Raw genomic sequence first — 12,528 nt, 5'->3', positions numbered from 1 at the left:
TTTATGCTATTTTTTATAGCTTATGTGAATTTCTAAGAATTACATAACTATTATGTTTATTTCAGTTTTTTCAGTTCCAATTAGCATCATTTGTACTAATTTTGTTATAGCGACTAATATTCCATATTTATAATTGTTGTGAATTTCTAATAAATATTTACGACTTTAAGAATAGCTTTGATGCAGATGGTTAGAGTCCACTAGCTGTAGGGCTAACCGGAGGAGGTTTTCGTGATTTTTCTCTCCATGTTACGTAAATGCTGGTTAGGTCCGTCAAAAAGTCCTCCAAGGAAACCAATTACCTTCAGTTCTGGATTCCAAGAGTTCTTCTGTCTTCTGGGTCGGGTTAAAAAATGACAAGGGTACATTAGTTCATTAGTAGTCGTAAGGGTACATAAGTAGTCGAAGTTGAACATTAGCAGTCGTAAACCCGAAATAGGGTCAGTACAGATGTCATGTGATGACATATGTACTGATATCATTACTGTTGTATTGACAAGCGTTGATATCATTGTAGTGTTGATATCAGAATTGATGTGAATGCTGTAATACTGACATCAGCAATGTCAATGTGATATCATATTGGTGTCAACAAATTTATATTGATATCAGTAAAATTTTTCATTGACTGGATCATTTTTTATATCGTACAAGTTAATTGTGATTTAAAAGAAATCTTAATTTTCTCATTAGAAGAGGTTATGATTATTTGTAATCACCACGAGAAAAAAACTGCAAATAGAAAATACCATGATTACACCTAATAGTGATTATAATGATTGCATTATCATTATGTAACCACTATAGCATGTAATCATATACGAGCACAAGTAATCATGAATACGTTTAATCATAATTGAACGAGTCAACAAATTGGCGGGTATAATGAAATTATTATGATAAAAAATAAATAAATAAATATAAATTTGTATTAAATAAATAATTTCTAGCGTTAGAAGCGTAAAAATATTACCTGCTTTTAAACTTCATTTTCATCAGAAATAAACAAATATGAAATCACAGTCGATATGATTCAAGCGCCTCCGAAATAGGCACCCGTTTTCAAGACTTGCTAGACGTGAACGTAAAGAAACAAAATTGAAATTAAAAAGCGGACAGTCAGAAAAAACAAATACGAAATAACTGTCGACATTTTTGCGTTTGTTATTTCAAATCATTTTTGTTTTTTTAAATTAACTTCCTGCATGTCTTGAAAAGGGGCGCCTATTTTTGAAGCTCTTAAATTATGTCGACTGTTATTTCATATTTGTTTATTTCTGAAGTGAATGAAGTTTTTAGTCAGGTAATAATCGACGAGTTGTTAAATCGTTGTCTAATTAGTAATCAGGAATGCAAGTAATCATAATATTCTATTACATTAGGCACAAATGAAATTGTAATTTCAAGTGATCATCTTTGTATTATAATCGTGGTTGCAAATGACTAGTTATTTTTTATCACAGTGCTTAAATCGTTCATCTGAATGAATTCTATTGCTTGGTTTATTAAATAAAATTGTTTAAACACTGTAGGTAAGTGGGATTATGAAATATATGCTTAACGATACTTTAAAAAATAAATACATTGAATATTGTATGAAATTTATGAAGTTATTAAGATGACTTCGTAAAATTGTTAATTCATTATCATTTCCATTTTTTACAATGATCTTCGTTGCTTTGCCTTAATTTGTTATTCTTAAGCAAAGGTACTGTATAAGAGAATCTTAAATTTACAAAAAACTGAAGTATTTGTGGTTTAAATTTATTGAGATTTTAATTTTTAACAGTTTTTAACAATTTTTAACAGAAAGTAATCAGTTGTAAATCATTTTAATAATAGAAAGGTTTAAGTCCCGGGTTTACAAAACTGAGAAACATCTTAGTTAGATGTTAGTTGTTTGAATTATTATGTAAATGGGCCAAAGTAATTATTATTGTGAAATTTTATTCTCTACACATAATTAGCAATGAACTGATCGCAATATGACGTTAGTAGATGAGAAATGAGAGTTCTACGCCAGGGATCCGAGGGGATCTGTAGGGGGCGTGGTCGAATGCGGGATCCGTAAGGGCTCGGTGGCGACCGGGATCCCCGGGGATCCTGCGGGTGTACTCTTGAAGGGGATCTAGGTGATTCATCAAATGTGACAGCTACTATAGTTGAGGGTGTTTTTTTTTCATAATTATTTTTTTAATCTTTATTTTGTAATTAAATCTTTTTAATTATTACTTTTTATAAAATTTTTTTAAATATTACTTCGTAATTTAATTTTTGATTATTGCTTTTTATCATTTTTTTAAATCTTTATTTCAAAATTATTTTTTTTAAGTCAGTTTTTTTTAAACTAATTTTTTAGATTTTGCAAATATTTTTCTAATCTTTATTTTATAATTAAATCTCTTTAAATTATAACTTTTCATTTAATTTTTTAATTATTATTTTCATTTAATTTTTTTATTATTTCTTTTCAATTTATCTTTAATTATTATTTTTTATCATTTTTTTTAAATCTTTATTTTTAAACTATTTTTTAATCAGTTTTTAATAATTTTTTTGGATTTTGTAAATATTATTTTATCTTTATTTTTTAATCAGTTTTTTTTTCTTTCTAATGCGAGTGATATTTGAAAAAGGGCACAAATGATTATTTAATTAATCTTATTTTAAATGAGTATTAAATTGACTTTATTTTTAATGTTTTCTTTAATTGATCTTATTCATAATTATTGTTTAATTGATCTTATTTTTAATGATTGTTTAATTGATCTTATTTTAAATTATTATTAAATTGATCTTATTTTTGATGAGTATTTAATATTGTTTTTATTTATTATTTAATTGCAAACACAACGAAGATGAATAAAATAACTCATGGGAGAAGCGAAAAACAGCTCAGGTATAAGATAATACAAGTTAAAACATGTGCGATTTTCCTACGATACCACCTTTGTATGGACCCCCCATAGGTTCCTATGAACAAGCGAAAACAAGATTTCTCTCTTGCAATCCCATGAGTCATCGAATATCAAGTCATTGTTGCGAATAGTTAAACTTCTTTTGGACTGTTCTAAATGCTAATTGGTTATCAGTACTAAGAAAAATCCTTAACTTCGCATTGGTGTAAAAAGATTTTTTTTTAAAGCTGAGTATACTATATAAAGTGCGGTTGTAGTATAGGCGGCACTACAGCGTGCGCGGCGGGGGGTCCCTATTCCTGTCGTCATAATGGAAAGTCAATCAGAGCTTATTTCTGACCCAGCCGGATGTTGCTTATTTCTGCCCGTCCGTAGTTTTGATTTTAGTTTCGGTTTCTGTTTTTAATTTAGTTTCGTTTTTTAAATATTAGTTTTTAAGGATGGCAACACTTAGAAACTTTGTTATTTGGAGAGATATTGTATATTATGAAGCTATGACGTCATCTCTTATTACATAATAAATAAATGATACCATACTTTTACTCTAGTGGCGCCATCTATGTGAGAATTTTAGAATTAAAATAACTTTAAATCTATTTTAATATTTAAATCTGCTTTAATATTATTTATTAAATATAATTAAGGCTGAGGATCGAACTCACGCCAATCAAAAAGCCTTCGTGGGTCAGTAGTTGGATATCATAACCACTGACCCACGAATGCTTGGTTAGATATGCGTTAATAAGTTAAACTTTTGTATTCTGAACACGTGTATAAATGAAAAGGATTTGATATCGATATCATCCTACAGTTTCATCGATATATTTTTTCACTTAACCTTTGACAGTTATTAAATAATTATTTCTGCCCCTCTTAATGTTATTATAACTTTCTCTGAATGGCAATGGCACTGACCATACACGTGTTAATTATTACATAATAAATAAATGATATCATGCGCATGCTTTTTATTCTAATGGCACCATCTATACTTAAATATTAAAAAGAAAATATATTAATAACTCTTAATTTTAGTTATTTTTTAATATAAATACAGTAGATATAATAGACTTAAATTATTATCAACCTAATCAATATTAATGAATACATTTAAATAAATTGATTCTATATTAAAATAAAAATTGTATTTATTAAGTACTGTGAATATTAAAAGTATTAGACTTAAAGGCATATTAATTTTAAGTCAACGAATGTTATTTTATAAGATTAGATACTTATCACCATCGCTTGGATTTACGGCTATCAATGTAGTTTTGTCATTTTTGAACCCAGAAGACAAGGGAACTCCTAGATCTTAAGACAATACATGTCTTCGAAGTGGACTTTGCGAGTACCCATGTTATATGAAGAGGAAAACCACGAAAGCCTCCTATGCTTAGTCCGACGACAAGTAGTGGGCTTGGTTTTGTTAATCAGTATCCTGTGAATTTACAGAGATCAGAGGAAAAACTTAAGGTTTTACTTTGGAAAACTAGAAAATTTTTTCAAAAATAAAATTATTTTCTTAAAAGATAGATATTATTTTTACAAAAATAAAAATATCAGAAAGTTTCCCTCAATAATAAAAATATTATCTGAAAATTGGAAAATGTTAATAAGAAGTTTGAAATATTTTTACAAAACTAGGATATTTTTTACAGAAAGCAAAAATATTTTACTAAAGGGGAGAAGAATTTCATAAAAATACGAAATATTTCCTGAAATGTTAGAAATTTTTCACAAAAATAAAAAAATATATTTTTTGAAAACTGGAAAATGTTAATAAAAAGTCTGAAATATTTTTACAAAACTATAATCTATGATTTAATTAATCTATTACGCAATCACACTAATGATGAAAAAAAAAAAGAATATGATATTAGCGATGAATGGTTGTTAGTTGAAAACTGGACAGATGCCTTTGATTTCACCTAATTTTTAGTTTTGCAGGAGCTCCAACACGTACTAATGTAGATATTTAAGAAATATTAATTTTATTAATTTTCTATAAAATCACTTATGAAAAAAATTATTATCTAATTAAAAACTAATATAAAAAGCAATATATCTACGGTGTTTATTCAATCATATTTTTATTAAAATAAAAACATTAATAAATTTGATTTTATTTTCTATTATAAAATGAATAACGACATATTTATATTATCAATTATATATTAAATTTACTTAAAATTTCAAATGAATTATTTTAAATCTAAGAAACATGTAATGGGAATTTTTGCCGTTTTATATTCACTTACATTCAAAACATATTCATTCTATTACTATTTAATATTATAATAATGAAAATAACTGACTTTATTTTCAAATTAGGAGTTAATTTAAAACTACCTATAGCCTTTCTATTTGAAAAATATATATTTAAATGATACTGATTACAGAACTTGAACATGATATCTATCTCTCACAAAATTTTACACAGATAATATCTGTCCGGGACGTTTGGTGTTTATCCACGTTTTATCAATTAGTCATAATATAAAGTATAACATAGTGCTTCATATTTGTTATAGAACGTGGGGATACAATTATTTCTCAGAAAATAGTTAAGAAACATATGATGCATGCTCGCAGAAGTGGTTGGATGAAACTTTGAATAAATTGTTTTTTATTTTATTAAGATATATTTAGTCTTTAATGAGCATTTTCGCATGTGAAAAAGCTTATATTATCAAGAAAAAATTACACTCTTTAATAATTAATTCAAAAAGTTTCAGAAAAATATATAGAATTTTCTGAAAAACTAACAGAGTTTAGCAAAAACCTAAATATTTTTATAAAACTAAAAAATTTTTGACAAAAAAGTAAAAATATTTTCTTAAAAGAGAATTTTCTTTTTGTAAAAGCATAAATATTTTCTTAGAAAATAGAAAATTTTTAACAAAAAGTTAAAATATTTTCTTAAAAGATAGAAATTTTTTGTGAAAACATAAATATTTTCTTAAAAGAGAGAAAATTTCGTTAAAAAGTTTGAAATCTTTTTATAAAACTAACAAATTTTTAAGAAAAAGTTAAAATTTTTTCTTAAGATTGAAAATTTTTTGTAAAAGCGTATAAATATTTTCTTAAAAGATAGAAAATTTTGTTAAAGAGTTAGAAATATTTTTATAAAGCTAGCAAATTTTTAACAAAAAGTTAAAATATTTTCTTAAAAGACAAAATTTTTTGCAAAAGCATACATATTTTCTGAAAGAAATAGAAAATTTTGTTTAAAAGAAATAAAGATGCTACGCTATTACCTAGTTCGTTAAGATTTTAAGATGATTACTTTAAGTTAGATCAATAAATATTTTCTATAAAATCATTTTAACATTAATTTTAAATCATGAAGGCAGGAGAATCCGTAGGTTCTATGTACTATTTAGAGTGCGGGACAAGGACCCATATTTAAATACTACTTTCTACAAAGTTCATCCTCCATCCAGACTCCCATCTCTAAGAATTAGCCGAAAAACTTTCCAAAAAGCTTGAGATATGTGGGACTCGATCACAACTTCATAGTTTCCTAATTTTAGTTGTCTCTTTCTTAAACACTCCCAACGCATTTTCACAATTTTTTTCATCTTTTTTTGTTATTTGTGGAATGATCTACCTTTCTTTTTTCTTGAACACGACGGTGTGTGAATAGATCGGATATGATTGAATAAATCAGATTTTAACTTAAAAAATTCACTGCACAAATTAAACTTATGCGAAACTAAATGAGTCAGTAAGTGTCTCTTTAAATTATCATTTCGAAAAAAGGTCTTTTTACATTCTTCATATTCAAAAGTTTCTCGATTTTTCATGAGTTCTTAAATGTCTATTCAAGTTACACTTTCGATTAAACACCTTATCACATAAACGACATTTAAAGTCTTTTTCATTTGAGTGAATTTTCGAATTATGAACCATATTCTTTTTTTTTGCGTGAATATTTTTCTTCATATTTCACATATCTACAAGGTAAAATAAACGCTATTTGAATATCATACTACAGTTACTCAATGAATTATTAAAAAAAAAGTTAATGTATTCTACAGAAAAGGATTATTTTTTTAAATTGTTAAGTTCTTAAAGTTAATATCGATTTTTTTCTTTCAAAAATCAATTTTATATCGCATACAGTAACAATTTTAACTATATACGCATATTGACGTCATCATAAGTTTTAAAAAATCCTCGAAACGTAAATATTCAACAAGTAATTTAAAGTTATACAAAAATATTTTAATAAAACTGGAGTAGTGTAAGTGTGATTCAAGTAAATATTAGAAAATAATAATGTTATAAATTATAGAAACAACTGACATTAGTTTTGTTATTCGTATTAGAATTCGTATAGTTTTTCCGTCATTTGCTTTTAATGAAGGACACTATTACGCAATTAATTTATTACGGCTATAAGTACTTTAATTTTCTTATTTGGTATTATAATAATGATAAAAAACTTACTTAATTTTAAAATTAGGAGTTGAATTTAAAACTATCTCACTATATATTAACGGATATTGACAGACCGTCGTGTTCAAGAAAAAAGAAAGGTAGATCATTCCACAAATAACAAAAAAAGATGAAAAAAATTGTGAAAATGCGTTCGGAGTGTTTAAGAAAGAGACAACTAAAATTAGGAAACTATGAAGTTGTGATCGAGTCCCACATATCTCAAGCTTTTTGGAAAGTTTTTTCGGCTAATTCTTAGAGATGGGAGTCTGGATGGAGGATGAACTTTGTAGAAAGTAGTATTTAAATATGGGTCCTTGTCCCGCACTCTAAATAGTACATAGAACCAACGGATTCTCCTGCCTTCATGATTTAAATTATTGTTAAAATGATTTTATAGAAAATATTTATTGATCTAACTTAAAGTAATCAACTTAAAATCTTAACGAATTAGGAAATAGCGTAGCATCTTTATTTCTTTTAAACAAAATTTTCTATTTCTTTCAGAAAATATGTATGCTTTTGCAAAAAATTTTGTCTTTTAAGAAAATATTTTAACTTTTTGTTAAAAATTTGCTAGCTTTATAAAAATATTTCTAACTCTTTAACAAAATTTTCTATCTTTTAAGAAAATATTTATACGCTTTTACAAAAAATTTTCAATCTTAAGAAAAAATTTCAACTTTTTCTTAAAAATTTGTTAGTTTTATAAAAAGATTTCAAACTTTTTAACGAAATTTTCTCTCTTTATAAGAAAATATTTATGTTTTCGCAAAAAATTTCTATCTTTTAAGAAAAAATTTTAACTTTTTGTTAAAAATTTGAAGTTTTAAAAAAATATTTCAAGCTTTTCTCACAAAATTTTCTATCTTTTAAGAAAATATTTACGTTTTTACAAAAATTTTGTCTTTTAAGAAAATATTTTAACTTTTTGTTAAAAAATTTTCTATCTTTTAAGAAGATATTTATATTTTTAGAAAAATTTTCGATCTTTTTAAAAAAATTTTTTTAACTTTTTGTTAAAAATTTTCTATTTTTTAAGAAAATATTTATGCTTTTACAAAAAAAAAATCTCTTTCAAGAAAATATTTTTACTTTTTTGTCAAAAATTTTTTAGTTTTATAAAAATATTTAGGTTTTTGCTAAAATCTGCTAGTTTTTCAGAAAGTTCTATATATTTTTCTGAAACTTTTTGAATTAATTATTAAAGAGTGTAATTTTTTCTTGATAATATAAGCTTTTTCACATGTGAAAATGCTCATTAAAGACAAAATATATTTTAATAAAATAAATAACATTTTATTCAAAGTTTCATCCAACCACTTCTGCGAGCATGCATCATATGTTTCTTAACTATTTTCTGAGAAATAATTGTATCCCCACGTTCTATAACAAATATGAAGCACTATGTTATACTTTATATTATGACTAATTGATAAAACGTGGATAAACACCAAACGTCCCGGACAGATATTATCTGTGTAAAATTTTGTGAGAAATAGATATCATGTTCAAGTTCTGTAATCAGTATCATTTAAATATGTATTTTTCAAATAGAAAGGCTATAGGTAGTTTTAAATTAACTCCTAATTTGAAAATAAAGTCAGTTATTTTCATTATTATAATATTAAATAGTAATAGAATGAATATGTTTTGAATGTAAGTGAATATAAAACGGCAAAAATTCCCATTACATGTTTCTTAGATTTAAAATAATTCATTTGAAATTTTAAGTAAATTTAATATATAATTGATAATATAAATATGTCGTTATTCATTTTATAATAGAAAATAAAATCAAATTTATTAATGTTTTTATTTTAATAAAAATATGATTGAATAAACACCGTAGATATATTGCTTTTTATATTAGTTTTTAATTAGATAATAATTTTTTTCATAAGTGATTTTATAGAAAATTAATAAAATTAATATTTCTTAAATATCTACATTAATACGTGTTGGAGCTCCTGCAAAACTAAAAATTAGGTGAAATCAAAGGCATCTGTCCAGTTTTCAACTAACAACCATTCATCGCTAATATCATATTCTTTTTTTTTTCATCATTAGTGTGATTGCGTAATAGATTAATTAAATCATAGATTATAGTTTTGTAAAAATATTTCAGACTTTTTATTAACATTTTCCAGTTTTCAAAAAATATATTTTTTTATTTTTGTGAAAAATTTCTAACATTTCAGGAAATATTTCGTATTTTTATGAAATTCTTCTCCCCTTTAGTAAAATATTTTTGCTTTCTGTAAAAAATATCCTAGTTTTGTAAAAATATTTCAAACTTCTTATTAACATTTTCCAATTTTCAGATAATATTTTTATTATTGAGGGAAACTTTCTGATATTTTTATTTTTGTAAAAATAATATCTATCTTTTAAGAAAATAATTTTATTTTTGAAAAAATTTTCTAGTTTTCCAAAGTAAAACCTTAAGTTTTTCCTCTGATCTCTGTAAATTCACAGGATACTGATTAACAAAACCAAGCCCACTACTTGTCGTCGGACTAAGCATAGGAGGCTTTCGTGGTTTTCCTCTTCATATAACATGGGTACTCGCAAAGTCCACTTCGAAGACATGTATTGTCTTAAGATCTAGGAGTTCCCTTGTCTTCTGGGCTCAAAAATGACAAAACTACATTGATAGCCGTAAATCCAAGCGATGGTGATAAGTATCTAATCTTATAAAATAACATTCGTTGACTTAAAATTAATATGCCTTTAAGTCTAATACTTTTAATATTCACAGTACTTAATAAATACAATTTTTATTTCAATATAGAATCAATTTATTTAAATGTATTCATTAATATTGATTAGGTTGATAATAATTTAAGTCTATTATATCTACTGTATTTATATTAAAAAATAACTAAAATTAAGAGTTATTAATATATTTTCTTTTTAATATTTAAGTATAGATGGTGCCATTAGAATAAAAAGCATGCGCATGATATCATTTATTTATTATGTAATAATTAACACGTGTATGGTCAGTGCCATTGCCATTCAGAGAAAGTTATAATAACATTAAGAGGGGCAGAAATAATTATTTAATAACTGTCAAAGGTTAAGTGAAAAAATATATCGATGAAACTGTAGGATGATATCGATATCAAATCCTTTTCATTTATACACGTGTTCAGAATACAAAAGTTTAACTTATTAACGCATATCTAACCAAGCATTCGTGGGTCAGTGGTTATGATATCCAACTACTGACCCACGAAGGCTTTTTGATTGGCGTGAGTTCGATCCTCAGCCTTAATTATATTTAATAAATAATATTAAAGCAGATTTAAATATTAAAATAGATTTAAAGTTATTTTAATTCTAAAATTCTCACATAGATGGCGCCACTAGAGTAAAAGTATGGTATCATTTATTTATTATGTAATAAGAGATGACGTCATAGCTTCATAATATACAATATCTCCCCAAATAACAAAGTTTCTAAGTGTTGCCATCCTTAAAAACTAATATTTAAAAAACGAAACTAAATTAAAAACAGAAACCGAAACTAAAATCAAAACTACGGACGGGCAGAAATAAGCAACATCCGGCTGGGTCAGAAATAAGCTCTGATTGACTTTCCATTATGACGACAGGAATAGGGACCCCCCGCCGCGCACGCTGTAGTGCCGCCTATACTACAACCGCACTTTATATAGTATACTCAGCTTTAAAAAAAAATCTTTTTACACCAATGCGAAGTTAAGGATTTTTCTTAGTACTGATAACCAATTAGCATTTAGAACAGTCCAAAAGAAGTTTAACTATTCGCAACAATGACTTGATATTCGATGACTCATGGGATTGCAAGAGAGAAATCTTGTTTTCGCTTGTTCATAGGAACCTATGGGGGGTCCATACAAAGGTGGTATCGTAGGAAAATCGCACATGTTTTAACTTGTATTATCTTATACCTGAGCTGTTTTTCGCTTCTCCCATGAGTTATTTTATTCATCTTCGTTGTGTTTGCAATTAAATAATAAATAAAAACAATATTAAATACTCATCAAAAATAAGATCAATTTAATAATAATTTAAAATAAGATCAATTAAACAATCATTAAAAATAAGATCAATTAAACAATAATTATGAATAAGATCAATTAAAGAAAACATTAAAAATAAAGTCAATTTAATACTCATTTAAAATAAGATTAATTAAATAATCATTTGTGCCCTTTTTCAAATATCACTCGCATTAGAAAGAAAAAAAAACTGATTAAAAAATAAAGATAAAATAATATTTACAAAATCCAAAAAAATTATTAAAAACTGATTAAAAAATAGTTTAAAAATAAAGATTTAAAAAAAATGATAAAAAATAATAATTAAAGATAAATTGAAAAGAAATAATAAAAAAAATAAATGAAAATAATAATTAAAAAATTAAATGAAAAGTTATAATTTAAAGAGATTTAATTATAAAATAAAGATTAGAAAAATAATTGCAAAATCTAAAAAATTAGTTTAAAAAAAACTGACTTAAAAAAAATAATTTTGAAATAAAGATTTAAAAAAATGATAAAAAGTAATAATCAAAAATTAAATTACGAAGTAATATTTAAAAAAATTTTATAAAAAGTAATAATTAAAAAGATTTAATTACAAAATAAAGATTAAAAAAATAATTATGAAAAAAAAACACCCTCAACTATAGTAGCTGTCACATTTGATGAATCACCTAGATCCCCTTCAAGAGTACACCCGCAGGATCCCCGGGGATCCCGGTCGCCACCGAGCCCTTACGGATCCCGCATTCGACCACGCCCCCTACAGATCCCTCGGATCCCTGGCGTAGAACTCTCATTTCTCATCTACTGACGTTGTTCCCAGAAGAACACCGAACTCAAGCGTCAGTGATTCATTTGCTTCAGAAATATACAAATAGGAAATCACAGTCGAAATGTTTCAAGCGCCTCCAAAATAGGCACCCGTTTTCAAGACTTGCCAGACGAGAACGTAAAGAAACAAAAAGGAATTGAAATAAAAAGCGTACAGTCAGAAAAAACAAATACGAAATAACTGTCGATATTTTTGCGCTTGTTATTTCAAATCACTTTTGTTTCTTTACATTAACGTCTAGCATGTCTTGAAAATGAAGCTCTTGTCGATTGAATTATGTCGACTGTTATTTAATATTTGT

The sequence above is a fragment of the Parasteatoda tepidariorum genome, chromosome 5 (genome assembly GCF_982258835.1).
Source record: "Parasteatoda tepidariorum strain Cologne lab strain chromosome 5, Ptep-v5.0, whole genome shotgun sequence".
Lineage (NCBI taxonomy): Eukaryota > Metazoa > Arthropoda > Arachnida > Araneae > Theridiidae > Parasteatoda > Parasteatoda tepidariorum.
This window is presented reverse-complemented; position numbering follows the sequence as displayed.